The sequence below is a fragment of the Mesoplodon bidens genome, assembly GCF_964165515.1.
Source record: "Mesoplodon bidens genome assembly, chromosome: 11".
NCBI classification, from domain to species: Eukaryota; Metazoa; Chordata; class Mammalia; order Artiodactyla; family Ziphiidae; genus Mesoplodon; species Mesoplodon bidens.
The window spans coordinates 9,067,534-9,091,734 of NC_138167.1; the positions used below are offsets into that span (position 1 = coordinate 9,067,534).

General features: G+C 43.9%; 1 protein-coding gene across 3 annotated transcripts in view; it reads right to left on the reverse strand.

The window, feature by feature from the left end:
* GPR19 (G protein-coupled receptor 19) overlaps window positions 1–20,246 on the reverse strand; it is a 35,250-nt gene extending 15,004 nt beyond the window's left edge. The window contains exons 1-3 of one of the 3 annotated variants that reach the window (XM_081248518.1): window positions 19,976–20,246; window positions 19,422–19,474; window positions 6,653–6,809 (exon numbers count right to left, since the gene is read on the reverse strand). The gene's annotated coding sequence lies outside the window, so the exon portion shown is untranslated. Of the gene's footprint in view, window positions 1–6,652; window positions 6,810–19,254; window positions 19,475–19,975 lie in introns of all 3 variants that reach the window. The other 2 variants (XM_081248516.1, XM_081248517.1) reach the window with 2 other exon arrangements.
* Window positions 20,247–24,201: the final 3,955 nt, after the last annotated feature.

Below are 24,201 nucleotides of genomic sequence, written 5' to 3' on the forward strand. Positions count from 1 at the left end.
CTAAAGCACGAGGCACTGGATTCTGCCAACCACCAAAATGAGCTTGGAAGGGGAATCGTCCCTGGAGCCTCTAAAAAGGAGCATGGTCCTGCCAACACCTTGAAGCCTTGTGAGACTCTAAGCAGAGAAACTGGCCAAGCCCACGCAGACTCCTGACCCGCAGAACTGTGATGTAATAAATGGCCATTATTGTAAGCCACTACGTTTGTGTTCATTTGTGACGGCAGCAATAGAAACTAATTCAATATAGCATTTGTTATATAACTGAGTGTGAAAACTGAAACGCATACCAGCCGTTCTGTCTTTCCACTACCCCACCATCATCTAGAATATTAGAAACCCCCAAAAGCTTAAAGAATGTAGTACTTTCTACTTCACCTTAAATGTTAGACTGGAGACTAAGAAACCTAAGTTATAATTATGATTATAAGCACTGAACAGCAAGCCAAGAGGCCCAGGTCTTATTTTTACATCAGTGTAAGGACCTTAAGTAAATTAATCTCCCTGAATCTCTATTTCCATGTCTACAACATGAATGAGTTGGTCTAGATGATTTCTAGGATCATTTTTGCTCTATGAACTACAACTGATAGGTAAACATTGTGACGAGCAACACACTTTCATTTAACTTATAATCCACCGCTTTCACCTGGCGGAGAGTGCATCCTGAAAGTGCACTGTGATGGGAGGACAGGGAAGCTGTGTAGGGCTGCTGGGGCCCAGTTCTTGAGCCTCTGCTGTCCAAGACTGGTGGTCTGGGTCTCCAAAGGAGAGATGAATTGTACAGAGGGGGCAGCCAAGCCCTCCTCACTAATTATCCTGGATGTGCCAATAATGTCTTTCTGAAGATTCCTTGCAAGAAGCGGTCTGGTCTAAGAAGACCTGCCATCTGTGTTTGCTTCCCATCCCATGTAACACCAAACTTCTCAGCAGGGAGAAACACTTGCTAGAACCCCTGACTGTCCCCGACCGACTTTCCACACCTCTCCTCCTCGTAAGGGATCTTTCAAATTTTGAAGAAAACAATTTGGCCCCAGAATTTGCACCTCGCCAAATTCTATTTAATTTATTACAACAAACATTTTTTGAATAGTTGCCGTGTGCTCACTGAGTCCAAGTTTGGGAGGGAGATGTTCAGTTTTATGTCCAATCTCTGATTTCAGTATCAACATCTTTAGTTGTACGACTGAAACAGGCAAGTGGCGGGGGGGAGGCAAAGACCAGACTCAGTACACTCAAAGCAAAGAGCTGTACCGTAGATATGATTTCTAGCTATTTGAAAAGAAGGTGAAGGATTCGTTAAGAACCGGGTGTAAGCACCAAACAGGGAGTTACTAAGGACTTCCGTTTTTCAGAAGCATTTACATTGTCTCACGTCAAGTTCACATCAACACTCTGGGGAAATTTTGATCTGCACCACTGTCTTCAATCAGGGTTTTCCAAGAAAGCAACCTTCAGGTTCATGGAGCAGAAGTTAGATTTGAATTTGCTGTAACATGTATTTTTCATGGACAAATTATGCAACTATGTATGTGGTCAGATGTGACTGAAAATATGGCTGAACATGTATTTGCATATGTTTCACGTGGTGAATATATTTTTTAGTGCCACATATTTTTAGACATTTTCTAAGTTAAAAGGCTACTGCTATATCACTTCTCAGTGCTTCTTATTTTAATCCTCTCTGCGTATCATCAATGATTGACCAAAATCACCAACACCAGCCATTTTCAACCTCTTCTTCAGAGGCAGATGTGACAAATGTGTCCGTACATGTGATACACTCCTACAGACACATCCAGAATTACGTGTAACACCAAGAGCTCAGCCTACAATCTTCAACCTAAGAAGTCACGTTGAAAAGAAAATAATTATGTAGATATCCTTACGTTTATTCTAATTAGTTTTTTAAAAAATGAACCACCAGCAAACTTTGGTATTTTAAAAGCTAGAAATTATTTGCAAGAGACATTTTTTGTTTGGGACCTATTTTGACACTTTGGTTGATAAGCACTGCCCTGCTATACCGTAAGTGTAGAACTGAAATCTGAATTCTTGAAGGGTAAGGGTGCCTGACACATAGAACCACGGAAAAGGTAATAAGAGAGAGAAACATGGCTATTCTCCACACTGGGCAACGGTGGGATATGACAAACCTGTTACAAAAGTCTAGCATTTCCCTGGAAATAATCAATTTCCTACCTATGCTCTTTAAAGCCACTGACATCCCAGGGAGTCTTCATAGCCTGCCTCCAAATTCAAAGGTGTATTCCCTTCTTTAGATGTAGAAGAAAATAACTCTGAACGCATTTAAAATGTGAAGAGGCTACGTTATCTCAACCATAATGCGTGGTTGACAGCACGGGCTCTTAGACTAGTGGTTCAGAGGTCATTTTGCCTCCCAGGGGGCATCTGGCAATATCAGGAGACATTCTTGGTTGTCACAACTCGGGGAGGAAAGTGTTGACATCTGGTAGAGGCCAGGGATGCTGCTAAACATTCCACAATGAAGAGGACAGCTTCCCCCCAACCCCCAACAGAGAATTATCCGATCCAAGAGGCCAATAGTGCTGAGATTGAGAAACCCTGCTCTCAAGCCAACCTGCCTGGGTTTCAAATCACCTGTTACCTATATAAGTTACTAAACATCTATGTGTTTATTGAGTGTCTTTACCAGTAAAATTAGGATAAAAACAGTGTCCACCTTCTTGATTTGTTGTGAGAATAAAATAAATGACACAGACAGGAGCTAAGAACAATGTCTGGAAAAAAGCTAGTGTTTAACAAATGTGTACTTTCATTACCATTATATGCATCGAAAAAGACTGAGAGGAAAAACACCAAAATTTTAAAATAAGTTGTTTCTAGGTGGCCAGACCATGACTGGTTTTTATGTTCATTACACTTTTATATTTCTTTATATTTTCCAAATTTTCTAAAACTGTATTTGTATTACCCTAATTTCCAAAAACATTGTTTTTTTTAAAGAATGTAGAGGAAAGAACTTTACTTTGTGACATAGTGGAAAGAGCACAGAATCAGAAAGAACTGGATTCAGATCCTGGCTTTATTTGTTGTGTGTGACTTCGGGCAGATTAGTTACTCTGAGCTTCAGTTTCCTGATCAGAAACTGGGGCTAATAATGCATATCAGAGAGCTTCCATCAGGATTAAACATGACAGGCATCCAGTGCCTTGGAAATATGCTGAATGACAGGCTCCAAGAGACGGGTGCTTTCAAAGTTTGGCCCAGGAAAAATGACTCTATAAACAGGGAAATATAGTCATGATGGTAACTCCCCTCTTGCTTTTGAAACTGTCCTCTTGGAGAAGCCACCTCCCATCTCAACCCACTGTTTGCCTGGGTTCAGAGGAGAAACTGCATCCACACTTTGGTCCTTCTCTCTATTCTTTCCACCTCCCCACATATACATCCTAGGAAAGGACCAGATAATTCAGCAGGCAGGGCTTACTGGCAGCGGGAAGTTACTAAGAGTGAAAAGCAGGACCCAGGCATCACTTTCACATGCCCACTGAGGGACATGTTCATTGTCCTTGTTCTTGTTTCTTCTTTCATCCCTAGCCTCCAAGCTGAAAGCATTCTTGGCAAGGCCTCTCCTCCAGAGGAACCGCTCCACTTTCTCTCCATTCTATCTTCTCCTGTTCAGCTGGTAGAGAGCACTGCCCCCTTTCAGTTTTGAGAGGGATGAGTAGGAAGCCCAGAGAGGCTTCCAGATCTAGCCTCTTGCGTGCACTAGCCTGGCTCATTTGAGAAGGCCGGCAACCGTGCGGTGGGCAGGCAGCACTGGCCTGGCTGTACTGTGCTTCCAGCAGGGCTGTTTCTTTTCCACCCCTCATTCACTCCAGGTCACACTGAAGACCAGGAGGATGAGTAGACAGGATTCAAGGACCCAAACCGTAACCACAAACCCCACTATTAATGCTCCTTAATGACTTAATCAGATGGAAAAAGAAGAGAATAGGTTATATTTGTGTATATTATCAGGAGGGGTGACTATTTTAAGCCAGGTTAGCCTGCTAACTTAAATTCAAATCCTAAGCAACCGTTCAAGACGCCCTGAGACAATCCTTCGTACTCAGGTCCTAACTGCCACGGTGTGGAAAAGGCAGTCTGGCTCAACCCACTCTGACTCTGAAGACCCCATGGTTCTCCAGGGAGGAGTCTGGTAGTCCTACCGGGTGGGCTCTTGGTGCAGTGTTCTAGCGACTGGGAGGCACAGCTGATTAGGGCAGGATCGCCTGGGGCAGGAACTGACCTTCTCACGACATTCACTCTCAACCCAAGATGAACTATTTCAACACGGGGAGACGGTGCCAGGCAAAACATCAGAGGAAGATGAGAGTATTTGGGGTGCCCCCATCTAGATGTAAATAAAAATATCAGGAGAACTTCATTCTAAATATAAATAAAATGTCAGGGGGATTGGTAATACCCAGGAAATAATTTATGGATCCTTCTGGAACTCTAGTCTGCTATTGCTCCAGGGTCTGACTAGCATATGTACATTTCAGACATAATATTGACTGTTGCCAAGTTCTCTCCTACTACACTTTTACCTCCTCACTATCCTCCCCATAAAAGCATGCAAAACAAACTAGGCATGGGCCCCCAGAACGCTGTCAGTCTTGAGCCTTCCCATTCTTCATTCACAAGGGTACATTGAGATGATATCATAAACGGGCTGGGTGCTAAGTGCTAGAAATCCAGAGATGGAAGGAGATGGTCCCTTCTGTCCAGAAGCTGACTTCGGATGACTACAGTAGCTAGCGTTAAGTGTACCTGTTCCAGGGAAATGCTGATTTCAGCAGGGATCAAATCTAAGAACTAAAGTTCAATAAAGTTTCAGGTGTCAAGGGGACTCCTTCCTCTCAAAGTATTCTTCAACTGAAACCGTGAAGGAAACACTTCATATAGTGAGGAATTTCACAAATTTTGGATTCCTACCCCCTTTTTCTTCCTCTTTGTATCTCTGACCTAGTAACTTCTCTAAGTTTTCCCACAGCATATAAGAATGAGATCAGTCATCTTTTCTTGTCAAGGGCCAAAAGGGAAACTACACAGACCAAAAGGAGGTAACCCTTATATTTCAGGTATTTCCAGAAGTTAAAAAAAATTCCTCTTTTCCCCTTAAAAACCTAAATTAATTTGCAAAAAGGGAGAAATCTGTTCCCTATTTTAAAGTATGATAATAGTATTTTAAAGCAATAAATCTAGTCAGTTTGATAACATAGTTTGTGTTTATAATTTCAGAAGTTTTTAATCTATTTATTTTATTTTGAAAACCAGGTAAGTAGTGTTAATATGCTTAGGCTGGTCTTATTACTAGGTCCTGAGGATGAAAGAATGTTTCTAGGTTTGATTAAAAAAAAAAAGAACCACAATGTAATTTTAGATTTCTCTTTTTCCTTTAGACATCATTTGGTCACCACCGCAATACAGTGTTTTACTACCAGATATCTATACAGCACAAGGGAAAGAGAAGAACAGGTAATTACTTACTGGGTTATTTGGGGGTACAGAATGTGACTACTGGGATAATTCAAGATTACTATAGATTTCACTGGGGGTCTGTTTTAGCCAGGAAAGCTGATTCAATGTTCTAGTAGCATCAGCTGAACAAAATTTGTAGCCAAATCAACTGTTGACATCATTTGAAATCATAGGAGCAGGGAAGCAGCATAGTTCAGTGGTTAAGACCATGGACTCTAGGGTCAAGTTTCTTGGGTCCAACCCTGTTTCTCCTATTTGCTAGCTGTGTGGCCTTGGGAAAATTCCCTAACTTCTCTGTGCCTTAGTTTCTTCGTCTCCAAAATGTGGGTACTAATAATAACTCCCCCAGAGGGTTATATAAGGATTAAATAACTGATTGTGCTTAGAATGATGCTTTACACATAACAAGAACTTTACAAGTATTCGTTAAATAAAGACAAAATAAAATGTAAATCTGCTAGCTCGTCTCTTTGTGCTGGATAGAAACAGTCAAAGAAATCAAGATTTGAAATGTGCATGGCAGGTTCTTTTAGCCTGTAACTTTGGAAGATTCCTTTGAGAACTTCCTGGAAGCCTTCTTGGTAGCTATTCTGAAAGATATGGAATTTGGTGACAGTCTACTGTCCCTAAGAGAGCTGGCAACAATCACAAGCACTCCTGGTATCAGGAACATCAGAAGGAAGACGATCACACAGCACAAAGAAACAGCACGCCAGCCCACTCAGGCTCCCTAAGCCACTGCCAATAACCTCGGGGAACATGGGCACAGAATAAGCAGCTGAAAAAGGATGAAACAGGATTTTATTGCAGTGACAATGAAATCTGGCTGGTGTCAGTAATATTATCTTTTCCCCTCTTTCCAGGATTCAATGAAAAATATCCTTTTCAGCAATGAGTGCTTTGTTTTATTAATTATCACTATATATAATTTCCATCTCATTTTTCTTCAATAGGCAGTGACTGTGGTGAATTGTTCATTTTACAGAACTACCTAGGCATCTTTTCTGGACCTGTGACAAATCTAAAGCCCTGAGCCAGCGTCTAAGCCGGGACTAAATCTCCAAATTGTCTGGAAAACAGAATGTATTATGTCCTCTGAGCCAAATTTCAGCCACGAAACCGCGGGATCTCTAGCACGTACCTCCATCCGGACTTTATTTCAGAGACGGTCTCCTTGGGTCTTCTTGGTCAGGAACAGCCCTTGCAGAGGAGTTTGGAGAATGCCATAAACCACCAGGGAAGCTTGGGAACACATCCATATCTGTCCTCTGCCTTCCCCTTGGCTCAGAGCCTGCTTCCTGGTAGGAAGACAAGATGACGCTGTGCAGGGTTGACTGTTAAACCATCTTCCCGCCCCCAGCCCCACTCTCTTGGTGCCCCTCCCTTCTCCTTTCCAGGGCTCTGGAATGTGTCACATGGGAAATGGATCATGTGGCTCCAGGGGAGAATGTGGCCGGCTTCTCTCTCCCTTCCCCCACTTTTCCTTTCAGGAGCACAGCAGCAGAAATCTCCGACCTGATTGGCTCGGACCAAAAATCTCCACATGAAAAGGGGAAGATTCAACCATCCAAACCTCCAGCCTTCTCCACTTTCTTTTTTGTTTTATTTTTCATCTGAACATTTTTCCTAGGCATTCAGAATTGCTTGGAAGGGAAGGAAAGAATGCTTTCTCCCCAGGCCGCCTCTTTCTTTCTTATCATCAGTACCCTAACATGGCAAGGTGTTCCCTAACCTCCCTCCGGAGCCCCCTTGGCACATCTGAGACAATCAAGTGTTCAGCACCACGGACAGCATTACACCCCCTTCAGAGCTCCTTAAAGCCATTTGTCTATTTCACTCTCAGGTAAATAAAAATATTTTAAAAATATTTCCCCTGAGGTCTTGTGTCTAAATATACATCAGGCTTTATATATGTAAGGCTCCAACCTCCCTCCTACTATCAACTTACTGTAACCTTATAAACACAAATATAATTTTTACATATCATTAAACCTAAAAAGACTATCCCATGTCTATCTCCCCGGCCCCATCCCACCACCCATCCCCACCCTTTAAACATGCTCCATGTTTTGGGGGGGAGGGGAAATTCTCATTACACAGTTTACCATATGCCCATCTATCTACGCTCACAGGCACAACGACAGACAAACGTAAGATTTCTTGAGTTGTGCACGTCCAGATGTCTTTAGTCCCATCCCTAGGCCTCAGGCAGGGCTGAGTCCTCCAACTCAGAGAGGGAGCCCGGCAGGAGCAGTTTTGTGCAGGGTCTTTCCTGCTTCACTGACGTCCCGGTTGCCATGGTAACTGTTGAAGGGGATGATTTCGTTCAGAACCAGTCACCATGGGACCCTGCTGACTAAAGAAAGGAAGAGGGAACAGGACTGAATTGCAGAGGAGGACTTTCAATTAGCATTTGCAGAGCCAAATTTACCTAATGGGCCCTTTCTTTACTGAATTGTTGTTGACTCTAAATCTTGAAAGGATTCTAGGAATTAGTATGGACACTGCAATGGTAACTTCCTCCATCCTCCACTGCTTCTTCCCTTAAAAATCTATTTAGGTGCAACTAAATGAAAATGCCAGCTTCACAGAATGACTGTGGCATAGGGAAGAACACAGGAAACGTATTTCTTCTCAGGCTGAGGCTTCTGACTGTTATGAGGCCATTTATCTAACAGTCTTAATTTTAGGGAGATACTTTAGAACCACACCTGAACCAGGAACAATTTGTGAATGCTTTACAACTTTACAGCAGAAAAGATAAATATGGTTTACCGTGCCTTGCTGGATTATTTTGAATAAAAATAAATTTGAATAATAAGGTCAATCCCTTGGATAGCCTTTGGACTATCCCAAGTCAGGAACTTAAGTGAGCTATACACTTGTCTCATTAGGCATGCATATAGCTGACTGTTTCTAACTCAGAATCCTAAGCATGGCAATTCTGAATATTTATTTTGAGGGATAGAAATGCTGACTTTCAATGTGCAATAATGCAAACTCTATAAGAAAAGAGGTAGCATACAGGAGCTGGAGTATAATTTCAGGAAACTGAAGCGCCTTCCTGGTCCAACATCCACAGCTTAAGACATGTTTACGTCTTTTATTTTGGGATAAGAATCAAGTTAATTCTAGTTTTTCTATGTAAGACTCACAGAGAAATTCAACTCTGTTCATTCTAATATTTGTCACTTTCAGAAAATTCATTTATCAGGAAAGCTGGATATGTGTTTGAAGAAATTTTTAGAGAGCCAGCCAGATGGTTACTTAGATCTCACCTCTCTTCTTTTAGTGAATAATAACAGCAACAACAACAAAACCGGCTAATATTTGTCATGCACCAGGTATTTAGTACATGATGTCATTTAATCCTCCTATCAAACCATGAAACAGGTACTGTTATTAACATTCCTGTTTTACAGACGAGGAAACTTAGAGAAGATAAGTAACGTGCCCAAAACCACACCACTAGTTAGTGTGGGAGCTAGGATTGGGGAGTATTTAATATGACTCCAGAGCAGGCATATTATATGAGACGAATCTGTATCATGGATAATGGACTCGATCAAAATAATTTGTCAATTTAATGTGACTGATGTGATTCATTACTATGGGCCTCTGACAGAAGAAATCAAAAAGATTTCTTTAAATCATTTGAGATACCAAAAAAAAAAGAGCAAATTATTCATTCTTTTTAGGATGATTACATGTGTACATCACAGCTTAGTGATAAAATAATAAAAACGATTTTATAAGGAATCATAATCTGAAATATTATTAAGGATGGATATAAAACATGTTATGTAATATACTAATTCTGTTAAAAATATTAAATTTATAATCACCAAACTTATTCCTGGCCATTTGGAAGAAAATAGACAGCTGTCTTCTATCCAAACCCATAAAAATCACATAATACTGTGTAGCTAGGGTAATATTTTGAAAATAATTTATGTGATTCTTTTCCCCTCTGCCTGCCTGGGGAATCGATTTGCCTTGGGGATAGGGAGTGTGGCACTGTTCAGAAATTATAAAAGTAATGGAAAGAAAGAAGGAAATAATATTCAGCTTCTGAAATTCAAAACAGGAGCGTACAGCAAGACAATAGGCTTGAAATCCAAGCTACCGTTTTGAAAGCCATCCTCAAAATTCCTTTATTTGTCATCAACCAAATATGGAAGACTTTGCTCAGACTGTTTGGTACCATAGAGCAGGCCTTCACACTGGGGCAGGCAAAAACTTTCCAAAGGGTCCCAGAGCCTGCAGGCAGTTCTAACGGAATTTCTAGATTCTCAACTTCCACAAGCTGACTTTCCTGAGAACTGGTGCAGTCAAGATGCCATGCTGGTTCTTGGTTCCCATCTAGTAGTTTTTCTTCCCTTTTACCATAGATTGGTGAACCTCTCACCCACCTCTACCTCAAATCCTACAATGGTGAACTGCCTGGATTTTAAAAAGCCCTGGGAAACAAGCAAAGAAACAACTGGAAATATTGAGGATGCTTTTGAGATATTAGTGAACTCAATAATTGAGTTAATGCATCCTTTTAAGAAACAAGAGCTTTCCAATTGCTTTAAACAAAACTGAAAGCAGACCACTATCCAATTGTCCACTGAGAGAGTCATTACAACAGTTCTCTTAAAAGAAAGCTCTTGGGCTTCCCTGGTGGCGCAGTGGTTGAGAGTCTGCCTGCCAATGCAGGGGACACAGGTTCGTGCCCTGGTCCGGGGGGATCCCACATGCCACGGAGCGGCTGGGCCCGTGAGCCATGGCCGCTGAGCCTGCGCGTCCGGAGCCTGTGCTCCGCAATGGGAGAGGCCACAACAGTGAGAGGCCCGCGTACCACATTAAAAAAAAAAAAAGGAAAGCTCTTTTTACAAAAGAATGACAGCTAATAAAGGCAGAATACAACAGTTAGAACACCATCTTTACAGGCCCCAGTGAAATAACTGATTCAGGCAAGGACCATATCAGGTGTTCAAACTATGAGATGAAAAGTTGTTGGGAACAGGTTGTTTGTACATTATTTACAAACTGCAATGGGAAATGTGTACTTTTTCAAGGGTGAGACTGGCAGGGGCTCACCATCTTAACCAAGTGACCAAATTTAGCATCACTAACCTAACAGTGGGACAACCTGAAATTAGTGCCTAACATAAAGCAAGGTGACCTACCCAACATTACTAATGAAGTATTCTTTCTAAAAGGATTTAACCTGAATCTAATCAAACCTCTAGACAGAGTGCCCAGTTGGGGCAGGGGGGGGGGGGAAGGCGGGGGGGGGGGGTTGGAGAAACAGATTAAAGTCATCATGAGAAAATAATCGACCAAACTGAGAAAACAGAATATTCTACAAGAGAACTAGTCTGGACTTATCAGAAAGTCAATGTTGTGAAATAAGAAGGGTGAGCTATTATTAAAGAGACTAAAGAAAACCAATTGCAAAGCATGTAATTTGATGAGATGCTGACTGGGGAGGGAGGGAGAGTTGGTATAAAAAAGCTCTAAAATATTTTGTGGAAATTGGGGAAATTTGTCTTGTGAACTGGATATTAGACGGTGTCATGGAATTATTATTTCTATTAGGTGTGAGAAACGAATTGTGGTTAATAGGTGGATTTCCTTATTCTTCGGAGATGCTTAAGTATTAAGGATAAAGCGTCGAGACGAATGCAAGTTACCCACAAATGGTTCAACAGCAACAAAAAATATGTATGCACATAATAAGAAAGGGAAAGTAAATACGGCAAAACATTAACTGGCGAATCTGGGTGAAGAGTGTATGGGTGTTTACTGTACTTACTTTCAAATCTGCTGTCTGAATGAAAATTTAAAAAGTAATAAATTCTGCTCTGTGGTGGACAAGGACATGTCACAGGGAAAGTAAGAGTCTCTCCCTCTAGGTCTCAGGTTCAGAGAGAAATAGAGGAGAATATAGCAGCCAGTCACTGGGCCTGACCTCTTTCTAGACCAAAGGCGGATATGAGTGTATTCATTTTCTCTTGTGGCTGTTTCAAATTACCACAAACAGTAGCTTAAAACAACACAAATCTATTATCTTACAGTACTATAGGTCAGAAATCTAACATGGGTCTTACTGGGCTAAGATTATGGTGTCAGCAGGGCTGTGTTCTTTTCTGAAGGCTACAGAGGGAGAATCTGTTTCCTTGCCACCCACATTCCTTGGCTCGTAGCCCCCTAACTCCATCTTCAAAACCAACAACCTTGGATCTCTCTAACCATTATTCCACAGTCACATCTCCCTTTGTCTGACCTCAGACTGGAAAGTCACCTGATTGGGCCCGCCTAGATAATCCAGGATAATCTCCCCTCTCAAGGCCCTTAATTTAGTCACATCTACAAAGTCCCATTTGCCCTGTAAGGTAACACAGTCACAGGTTCCGGGTGTTAGGTGAATATCTTCAGGGGTCCTGACTCTGCATACCACAGTAAGTTACCTCCATGCTGAGAGGGGCACTCAGGGCAAGAGCTCTCTGCCTTTGCTGCCCTCTGGGGACCACTGCCTAGGCCCCTCATACCTCATCCTCTGCACTCTGCACGGCCTTTCGGGCCAATGGCAAGTTTCTCACAGTGTACGTAAGCATACAGAGCAGTCAACTAACCCAAGTGTTTCCTGTTCCCTTGAAGCATGGATGTTCAACTAACAGCTGGGGGCCTGGCGTGGTCAGGTGAGGGGACTCCACAGCCGGGGCCAAGGGGAAACAGAGTCCCCAAGGGGAGGAGGCCGATTCTCCCTGTGGAGATTTGCCTGAAGCCAAAAATGGGCCATGAATTCACCAGCTGCAGGCTTCAGCGTGGCAGGCCGGCAGGTTCCCCAGTGCTCAGGCCAGCAAGGGGCATCATGCCGGAACCCTGCCAGTGCACACTCTAGGTCCAGAATGAAGTCGGGGATACCCCCCTCTCAGCAATTCCACAAGGATGTGTATGTTACCCCTCCCCATCCTCCATTCAAATGGATGTTATCTTCAGAGAGGATGTCAGGACCTCCTTGGGAGGCATTATGAAAGAGAAAACATTTTTACCCAAAGGAGACTTATACTATTTAAAGAAACCACTTAAGAAATGAAATTGAACTATACCTGAGACTGAATTGGACACTTTGCCTGTTTTTTTCTCTGTACTCTAACAGTTGTGATGGTTTTAAAATATGTCCACAAATTTTTGATATGCCTCCCTTCAAATGGTGACACCTAATACTACTTCCCTTGAACATGGGCCAGACTCATAACCTGCTTCCAGTGAAGAGAATGTGGCAGGAGTGATTCTCTGTAACGTCTGAGGAGAGATTATCATAAGGACAGTTTCTGCCTGGCTCTCTGCCTCTTGGATTGTTCAGCCCCCATGTCGTAGGGACACTAAAGCCATCTTGTGAAGAGGCCCACGCAGGTAAAACTGAGGCCTCTCACCAACCAGCACCAACTAGCAACAGGGCAGTGAGCCACCTGGCAACAGATCCTCTGGCCCTATCAAGCGACTGCAGTCCAGACAACATCTTGACCTCTACTTTGTGAGGTCCCAGGCCAGAACTGCCCAGCTAAGCTGCTCCCAACTTCCTGACCGACAAAAATTAGGAGATAATGTTTATTATTAAGTTGCTAAGTTTGGGGGGATTTTGTTATGCAGGTAACTTACACACAGGTGAAAACTATAGAAAACAATGACAAGAACTACCTTTTCTTGGCATATTCGAGCTGCAGTGAGTTACATAAGTGTCCATGCTGCGTATGTGTGTTCCTCTTGTGGAAAGCATGTGGTTTTATTAGGCCAAGAACACGAGGAAGGGGAGAGCACAACTAGCCACATTAAAGTGCTGTCTAAGGGGAAAAAAAAAAGCCACTGAGGTGGAGGTGGATTTATTATAAAGACTCAGAAGAAGTGCAGGGAACTCAAGAACAGGAAGTGGCAGTTAGACCACAGATGGGACTGCAGGAAGGGACAGAAAGCTGTCAGAACCAAGAGACACTGACTCCATCTCCTTCTCTCTCAGGCTACGGGACCAATTGTCCCCTATTTTCTCTCTCTTAATTAGCTGCATCCACCTGCTTCTCTTTTGCGATCAGCTGGTTCTGATTACTGGCCCCCAAATGGTGGCCTTGGCTCTGAAAGTTACATGACCTTACAAGTTCAATGCTCCTATTTAAAGGACCCAGTCTCAATTAAAAATAGAACTACCATATGATCTAGCAATCCAACCTCTGGGTATATAACTAAAGGAAATAAAATCACTGTCTTGAAGAGATATCTGCATTCCCATGTTCATCGAAGCATCATTCACAATAGCCAAGATATGGAAACAATCTAAGTGTCTGTCGACCGATGAACGAATAAAGAAAATGTGATATACAAATACACTTCACACGCATGCACACACATAATGGAGTATTATTCAGCCTTAAAAAAGAAGGAAATCCTGCCATTTGTGACAGGGTGGATGAACCTGGAGGACACGATATTAAGTGAAATAAGCCAGACACAGAGAGACAGATACTGCATGGTCTCACTTATATGTGGAATCTAAAAAAGTCGAATTCACAGTCACAGAAAGTAGAATGGTGGTTACCAGGGCTGGGGGATTGCGGGAAATGGGGGAGATACTGGTCAAAGGGTACAAACTTTCAATGATAAGATAAATAAGTTCTGGAGACCTAATATACATACAGCATGGTGACTATAGTTAATAATAGTTGTATACTCAAAATTTACTGAGAGATTTCAAGTGTTCTCACCCCACATACAAAAATGGTCACTATGTGAGATGGGGTGTTAGCTTGATTGTGGTCATCGTTTCACAATGTATATGTATATCAAAACATCATATACTTTAAATATACACAATTTTTATTTGTCAATCATATTTCAGTAAAGCTGGGGAGAAAACATATGACCCAGGCTCTCAATGTTCTGATCTAAACTCTTAGGAGGCAGTCTGTGTGACTCGGCTGAAGTCGGGTGTAGAGCGGATCCAACCAGCTGTAGGCACTGGGATGGAGCAGTTCCTGTGCTACCCCTCAACACTCTCAACAAATTTGGCAAATTTTAGAAAGGGGAAGGACAAGGAGAGGGAGGAAGTGATTGACAGAGGAAATGACTGGCATCTTAGTGTGTGTGTGTCCGTGTTTTTTAAATTCCATGACCTCTCCACTGGTGAGCCTGCCAACAGGCACACCACCTTTGGCCTCCATGTCACCTCCGTTTGAATCACCCACCTGAATACGCATACCCTTCACACCGCCTGAGTTCTCCCACATGGACACCATGCTGTGTCACGCTCCCACAGGTTAGACCTGAGGCAGTTTCCTCTGCCGTGTCCACCTGGGGAACACGTATTCCCATCTCAAACCCTGCTGCCTTTCATCTTCTCTGAGGTTCTAGGTCCCTCTTAGCCCCACCCCCTCCAAAATAAGTTACTCCCACCTTCTTTCTTACTACAGTACTTCTTTAATTTTCACATATATTACTTCTTTTATTGCATTGTGTTCATAGATTCCTATAGGGAGCAATGTCATTTAATTCATCTTTAGACCTCTAGGATCTCAAAAACAAAGTAGGTTCTCAACAACAGTGTTCCAGCACACTGAACAAGCATGATTTCAGGGACTAACTTAAAGCAACTTAATTTTTATTTCCCACTGTCCCAGTGAAAACACTCTGTAGTGCTTGGTACTCCCATCCCTGAATGAAAACCTGAGCTGCCCCATTCCTTTTTATGGTCATTTCTAGGTAAGAAAAGTTAGTAATTAAAATTTCCAGTCCAGTATCATAGTCGAAATTTGCCCCCTGACTTAACAGTTAAGGCTTTCCCCTTCCCGCCAGTTTGCAGCTGCTGTACCCGGGAAAGCTGACGTTCAGGCAAAGAATGGAGCCACGTCCCTCTCTCCCTGGTTTCTCTGTCTACTGGCACTCCAACAACTCCACTCAAATATCCTCTGCAGAAGCCTTTCCCAGTCTTCCTCGTGACTCCTTTATGTCCCTGATATGGGTGAGAGTTTAAGAGCAGTCTAATCTTGCAGAGTCCTACAGAGCGGTCTGTCTCTGGTATTTCTTGTCACAGGGTCTCAGGAAGCACTCCTGTTCTGACATACTTTTATAACCGTTTAACTAAACTGTCAGCACTTGGGATTTTTCTGCTTCGAACTTTCAATAGGTCTCCCTCCTCACCCCAAGTCTCCTATCCTTCTATCCCATTCCACTCCTCACTTCTGCATCCACCCACTTCCATAACCTCTAGTTACTGACCCCTGCAGAGTCTCTGAATCCTGTCTTCTTACCTAGGCAACAATGTTTGGCCATTTCATCAACGCTCTTGCTAGGGATTAAACTAATGTGGTTCTCAAGAAAAGGGACCCAGTGAAAGACAGATTACCCCCTCCCCTTTTGGCAGAAGATACTCCTGGCCATTACTGCTACGTTTGGGTCTTGGCATCAGTGACTGAAGTAGTATGGTGGTTTCAACTTCTAAATTACCTGTATCTCTAGAAACCAGAGTTGTCCTAAAAGAAAGTACCTTGTCTCTTAGAACCTCAAATTCTTGACCCAGACACACCGTCCCTCCTATTCTAACTGATTCTCTACTCACTGAAAGTCTACAAAACAGACTTGATCCTCACCTTTCTCACCTGTTAGTACTGACAGGACCACTTGTGTAGTCAGAGCAGCCACATCAACCCTATGAGGCTCTGGGAAGAGGCTTCCTTATCAATGGCCTTTCCACTGGAGAACACTCACGTACATACAGGTCAACGATGACTCGATGTCCCTCCCTAACCAATGGAGCAACTGTAAAAGGTCCCCACAGCCCACTACTGCAGTCCGCCATGCTCATGGCCCAAGATCCACAATGTGGTAAAGCAATAAAGACATCACCTTCTGTGTCAAAGCTGTTAAATTAGCACCACGCTCTAACCAACTGAGCTAACCAGCCAGAATTGTGTCACCTGTGCTAATCAAAGGCCCAACTTAGGAGGCTCAAAGTCTTCTATCTCTACAGTAAATCCTGTGTATTCCTGGGGCCTGTATTAATGACCTCATCACTGACCTTTCCCATATCACGATGCTTACCACCGTCTTATCATAGTGCCCTCTCTCCTGAATGGAGCTCACTATGCCCTACTCATCTGCCCATCTCAAGCTCTAGCCCTTATACCTCTAGAAAATTTTCAAATATATAGCTATCCAGACAAGTGGTCTTAAACCACAGGCCTAACTTCTTTTCTCCTCCTGCTTAAAGCAGTGTTCTCAATTTTAGCAGGAAAATGAAGAGCTTTAAAAAATACTGATGCCCAGTTTCCACTCCCAGAGATTCTGATTGAATTGGTCTAGGGTGAAGCCTGGGCATTAGGACTTTCTAAAGCTCCCCAGCTGAGTCTACTGTGGAGGCAAGGTGAAGAATCTGTCTTAAGGCTCTCTGAATACGGATGCATCCATGCTACACAGAACATTCACATTTTGGTGAGGAGATGGCACGCGTAAATGTGGTGGGAGGCTCAAGGCAGAAACTCTTATTTGTTGATCATACACTACATATCAAGTTCTACGCTAGTAACTCATGCAGTCTTTTCAACTGTACCTCATTTCCTCTTTACAGTCATCCTATGAGGTAGGCACTATTGTCCTTATTTGACACACAGGGAAACCGAGGCCCAGGAAGGGCACACAGAGTGTCTGGTATGCTCAAGGGTCAAACCCTTTCTGTGACACCATCCTGAAGAGGTCACGCCTCTTACAGCTGGATGACCCTGTAACGGAGCGCCGCAGGGCGCAGCCCTTAGCCCTCCGCCGTTGCTGCCCGCCCTCACCCCGCACCCCGTTACCAGGCAACGGTTACCGGGAGATCATTAATGCCGGGGGTTGGAGCCTCAGCGAGAGGTCTTGCTCAGCCATTGGTCGGCACCACAGAGGGCCCCATTCAGCCATTGGTCGGCGCTGCCGTGGGCCCCGCCCCCAAGCGAGCAACTGTCAAGGAGCCACCGTTTGAGGGGCGTTTTTGAGCCCACGGTCGGCGGAGCGGTGGTCGTCCACTTGGAGAGTGAGGTAAGAGGCCGATCCCAGCCTTCTCCCCGGCGCCCTCCAGCTCACCCGGCCTCGGGCTGGCAGACGAGCTGGGGGACCCAGGGAACAGGCTGGGGGTGTGCCCTGCAGGGGAGGCTCCAGAGCCTCGCCAGGACCGCCCACGGGCCGGGCCCAGGCCCTGAGGCTGCGGTGACCCTCTCCCCTATCCCCGCCTCGGCGACCGAATGGCAGCGGCAGTCTGCATGGGACACAGTCTGGGAGACCTGGCCCCCACTGTTTACGCGGCCTGAGGAGCCTGAGGGCCAGCTGGGCCCCGGGCACCTGGCTCCCTCAGCGATGACAGCTGGGCAGGGTCTGGGGACCTGGCCCGTCTGAGATCTGCCTCTTCAGCCTGGGCACTGGTGGGAGGAGCCAGACTGGGCGCTGGACGGACGCTCCGAGGTTAGGGCGACCGCCCCCCTTCTCTCCGCCAGGCCTGGACCTTGGAGGGCGAAAGTCGTGCCTTGGGACCTTCCCCTTTTCTTGTCAGAACAGAGTAACATTTGTTTTGGTGGAGATTTACAGGAATATCGTAACCTGACCATGACCTGACCTCAAGCTCTGACACCAAGAAGTGTGCACCAACTAATTACGACCCTCCCTCGCCTTTCCTATAAAAGGGCTTTGCTGATTGCTTTCAGGGAGTCTAGGGTTTTTTAAGGCGTGAGCCACCCATCTCCTTGCATGGCCCTGCAATAAACATTTCTGTGTTCCAAACTCCAGCATTTTGGTATTGTGTGGCCTCACTGTGCGTCGGGCACACAGGACTTGCGTTTCGGTAACAATCCCACTCCTCCCAAAAACAGGCTCCAGGGCTTCCCTGGTGGCGCAGTGGTTGAGAGTCCGCCTGCCGAGGCAGGGGACACGGGTTCATGCCCCAGTCCGGGAAGATCCCACGTGCCGCGGAGCGGCTGGGCCCGTGAGCCATGGCCGCTGAGCCTGCGCGTCCGGAGCCTGTGCTCCGCAACGGGAGAGGCCACAACAGTGAGAGGCCCACATACCACAAAAAAAAAAAAACAGGCTCCAGCGCAGAAACCCTAGTCTATTGCATCCATGGATATATATTTTTTTTTCCTGGAACATTTTCCCATGAACTCCACACATACAGCCCAGTTACTAGGCTATACTTTAGGCTGCCAAAATGAGGTGAAGTGCTGCAGGCAGAACTTCTCGATAGGGGACTACTAGGTCTGGGCCTTTATCAAAGTACTTCCACGCTATTGACCGATACCTGGATCCTTCTCCCTCACTGCTAACTTAAACCCTGCGGCTTTCTATACTGTTTTTCTTACAGATGAAGCTATATTGCTTACCTACAAGCCATTCCTTTGCTGGTCTACTAAAACCATGTATTCCACCATTCCTCTGCCTTGTACTCCAGACAGTACACAGAGCATCAAAATATACTGGCTAAGCTGCATACGACTCCTGCTAACATCAAGATGGGGCTCTCCGGGCTTCCCTGGTGGCGCAGTGGTTGAGAGTCCGCCTGCCAATGCAGGGGACGCGGGTTCGTGCCCCGGCCCGGGAAGATCCCACGTGCCGCGGAGCGGCTGGGCCCGTGAGCCATGGCCGCTGAGCCTGCGTGTCCGGAGCCTGTGCTCCACAACGGGAGAGGCCACAGCAGTGAGAGGCCCGCGTACCGCAAAAAAAAAAAATATGGGGCTCTCATACCTAGTGACCTGGGAGGCCAGCGGCAACAAGTCGGTACTTTTGTTACGCGCCAGTGTCTTGGTAGCTCAATTCCACCACTTCACTCCATGAAATCCACATTGCATTCCGCCTGAGGGATGCTTCGAGGGGCCAGGGGACCCACTGGGAGAGGACACTGCGGGTGGTACCTTTCAGACGCTGCAGGGCAAACTCCAGTGCTTGCGCAGGTGTCCCACATACCCTGAGAGAGAAAGAGGTCAGATGGGTCAGTTCTCTCAAGACACTTGCAGAATTCCTGACTCCTGTTACCTTAACTGTCCTTCCTCATCCCAACCTCAGCCCTTGCTCACGACTCTGGCTTTTAGAATCCACCTTGTCCCACTCACTTAGGGACTCCCCGATTTCCACCTTACCCACGAGGGACTAAATGTGGAGCATTTCTGCCTTTCTGTTTACAAACACGCACAGGGTCACACTATTTGAAGCAAGACGTGCTCTACTGCCAAGAGTTCTGTTTTCCCAGTTTCCCCTCTCCACTGTGCTGCATAGCTACTGCCTTCAAGCACCGCTTCAATTTTCCCACCTTCTCCCTCCCACTGCACTACCTTATTCACACTCACATTCTCTCTTGGTCTCCAGAAAAAAAAAATACAAAGAAAACACAAGGTTTTCTTTCTTGGCCCCTCAGGTTTATTCCTCTATGTCGCTCCCAGGGTTATCTTTCCAAACACAGAAAGCTCACCACTCTGGTTTAAAGCCTGGACGGCTCTCCCACGCCCATGCCTTTACTACTCGATTCGCGGAAACCTCCTCACAGAGTTCACGGCCGAAACAGAGCAACGCAAAGGAGTGACGAACGTATAAGCATGTGGAGTTGTGACTGCAAAATCGCGAAGAATGTGGTGTTGTGTGGTCGAATCCATCGCGTCCACGTGAATTAACCTCCGACCTTTCTCGAGGGTCAAATTTGGTTGACTATTACCAGCCAAAACGTTTCTAAATGTTTTCGCGCTAAAAATGATCAGTCAAGCGCATGAGCAAACGCCCGGAGAGTGAGGGGGCGTCCGCTGTTCGCGCAGGCAGATCTCGCGATGTTTGGGCCAGCCCGGGGAATCGTAATGTTTTTTGGGGTGCTTTGAGGCCTTTTTACGCCCCCCCTCCTCCAGCCCCGATGGATTAATGCTGTCGTCAAATAAAAAAGATCAAGACTCCGCGGCGAGAACAAACGAGGCTAGAAGTAGGCGACACGCCAGCGGCAGGTCTCCGGGGCCGAGGAAGGGCTTCTCTACGAGGCCCCGAAGGCCGCACAAGTTCTTCAGAAACAAAAGCCAGAAGTTTGTAAAAAACTGGAAAAAAGCCAACCAGTTTATCACCTTAGAATGCGGTGTGGGGATTTTTGTTGTTGTTTTTCCACTTTTCACTGTACGAAAAATCCCATTGGCTGACAACACACCAAGTTTCCCCCTTCTGCTGCTACTGCGCCTGCGCGGGGCTTTGTTTACTACCTCGGGCGGCCGCTGGGTACCCACTTCAGAGTCCGGAGTCTAAGGTCTTGGTGTGTAGTTTATGATGAAAGTCGCGTTTTCAGCCGGGAACACGGGTGGGAGGTTAATAACAGGACAGGTTAAGTGTAAACCTGAAACCAGTGAAAATACGAGCCGTAATGAAAACCAATCTTGATCACTCAGAAATCGTTGCCTTTTCAGATCTGTCGTGGAAGAACTTCATTATGAACGTAATGAAGGTGGTAGCTCCACTCTAACCATAACTAAGAAGTGGTAAGCAGCAACAGTACTAAACCCAAAAGCGTAGGTCGTATTTAGGTACCTGTTAAGAATATGGACTCCTGTAATGGAAAAGATGCAAATAACACTAACCCTAAGCCCATCTTGCTCAAATTTCGAGCAATACCTGCATCGTTAAGAATGACTATTAAAAAAAAAAAAAAAAAAAGAATGACTCTCGAAGCGGAGTCAAAAAGGGAGCCATGCAAATTTTGAAACTAAAAACAGATGACTCTAGAAGCAATAGCCAGAAAAAGCACAAACCAACAAGCAAATTTTTGAAAATGGTTTTAAGTTCCCTTCAGAATCAGTTTCAGATGGCTTAGAAGGCTATGATACTTACAAAATGAGAAGATCTGGTGAAACTTTGTGTTATAGATATGACTGGATCTGTTTGAAAACAAAGAAAAAGCAGGCAAGCTGATTTTTAAAAACTATCCTTATGGAAGAATTTCCAGTGATGCGTTTTAATGTGCTCAAAACAGCCTTAAGTAACTGATAGATTCAGCTAAACCTAGATGTTTATCTTAGGGTTGGATAATAGCATAGATGTTAACAATTTGGAAATTTTCTTGGACTCTGTTAGGTTTTAAATGATGAATTTGAAGACTAATTTGTAATAGAAGAAACTTTCTACTAAAGGAAGGTGAAATTTTTAGGTAGCATGAAATTAAGTAGAGGAAAAGTATGGACATGTGTGCAGATGGGGCCAGATTTTGAAGGCTCTGGACACTTCCAGCATGGTTCACAGAGCCTTCACCTTAAAAAATCAGCCTCTGGGTTTTTCTCATTATGTTCGATATGATAGTAAAATTTAGAAAATGTAGCAATTTGGATACTTACCCTTTAAGGCAACAATTTGTACCAAAGTCACAAGGAATTTTAAAATCCTGCTCCGTTATCTAGAGGTACACTCGTTTGGTTGAAGTAAGGTGATAGCCAGTTTTCTAAGCCAGGACTGAATTGACATTTTCTTCCTGAAGGAAAAGAAACGTAGATAAGCTGAATTGATTCTTTGTTCGCCTACTAAGGTGATTAAGACTGACTCATAAACACTGCTTACTTTGTCAAGGCAATCAACAACTGTAAAAGAAACTGAATGCTTTTATTGCACATGATGAGATGGTTCTAATGGAAATAGAGAATGGGAATTGGATGAAGAGTTGATATAGAACTATGAATCCTTTGAGACGACTGGTTCATTTACATGTGATGAAAATGTTAGTGTAACACTGGTAAGTGGTCAAATAAAACTTCGTCTTTGTTCACTGAAAAAAAAATCCTTTGATGAGTAAAAGAAACTCACTACTGAATTGGTTATCCATTCAGTCTGTTATACGACTCAGGAAATAGACTTCCAGAATTTCCACAATCAGTAGCTAAAACAGTTATCCATACCATTTCTTTAGCAGCATTCTGAGCATGCTCTCCTGTCGTGACCCTGACATTGTAAAGCAGTGAAAAAAACTGCTGCCATTTGTGTCCACGTATTTATGTAAACCTGGGTTCTTGAATTATTGTGACCCCAAGACAAGAAATTGCTGATCAGTGAATCTTATATGCATTCCCAATTACCCAAAATTGTTTGAATCAACACAATAGAATCTTACTTATTAACTGAGTGATAGAACTTTTCTCAAGATAGATAATTTTAAACATTTTTTAAAGTATTAAACATGTTATCGCCAAATTGCAGTGTTTGTGCATGAATCCTTAATGATAAACAAGGGACTTCAAGAAAACTGTGCTCCTGCTTCTAGCTCTGCTCTCTTGCAAGTGTTGGGAGTAATTCCAGCACTCTTGTCACACCTGAAGAAAGAATGTTCCAGTCAGATGGAAGGGAATCATTAGCAAGGGGGTGGGGCATATGGGAGAAGAAAGGGTGACTTTGATTGTGAATATTAAGCAATGCCCATTAAGGACGTATCTGCTGAAGCACTCTTCCTGCTGCTAGGGAACTCCTCTCCTGCCTCCCTCCGACCCCCATCTTTGCCTGGCTGGCTTCTTTGTTGCATTTACGTCTCTGTAAGGAAAGATGCCTTTCTTTTCTGCCATCTTCAACGTACCAGAGTCTTCTGTCATAGTCACAGAATGGCTGCCACAGCACCAAAAGTCATGTTCTCATGTGAAATGTTCAAACAGACAGGAAGAGATAGAGGGAGAAGAAAAAGAAAAATGCTTTTTCTTTGTGGCCTCCCTTCTTATCAGGGTGAAACATCTTTCCCATATGATTTAACAGGCTTCCCTTCACAGTTCATTGCTCAGAACCTTGTCACATGACTACCTCTAGCTGGGAGGAAGGATAGGAAAATATGTACAGAAGAAACAAGTATTTTTTTAAAAAGTGGTGCACGAAAAATAATAGGACTTATAGAAAATACAAGCTTAGGAGCAGACCACTGAAAGCCTATGCAGTTTTGTTACCCTAGGACCATAAAAGTTACTAGGCTAATAAAAAATACTAACACAATTAAACCTCCACTGGCATTTGTACTCAACATCACAGTCATCTTTTGGAGCTATGCTGTCCAATATGGTAGCCACTAGCCAAGTGTGGCTCTTGAGCATTTCAATGTACCAATCCAAATTGAGATGTGATGTAAATGTAAAATACACAGCAGATTTCAAAGACTTCATATGAAAAAATAATGTAAATATCTCATTAATAGTTTTTATATTGATTATATGTTGAAATATTTCACCTGTTTCTTTTTACCTTTTAAAAATACAGCTATTAGAAAGCTTAAAATTGCATGTGTTTCTCGTATTTCTATCAGACAATGCTGCTTTAGAACCTTTAAACCTGGGACATGTGCTTTCTCCTTGGACATATACGTCCTTGAGGGCATTTGATTCCAACTGAAAGCAGTTTGGTCAAAATTAAAAATCTGATCTACTAGCTCATGCTCTTGGATTGGAAGAATTAATATTGTTAGAATGGCCATACTACCTAAAGCCATCTGCAGATTTAATGTGATCCCTATCAAGTTACCCATGATATTTTTCACAGAATTAGAACAAATAATCCTAAAACTTACATGGAACCATAAAAGATGCAGAATTGCTAAATCAATCCTGAAGAAAAAGAACAAAGCTTGAAGCATAACCCTCCCAGATTTCAGGCACTACTACAAAGCTACAGTAAACAAAAAGTATAGTATTGGCACAAAAACAGACATACAGA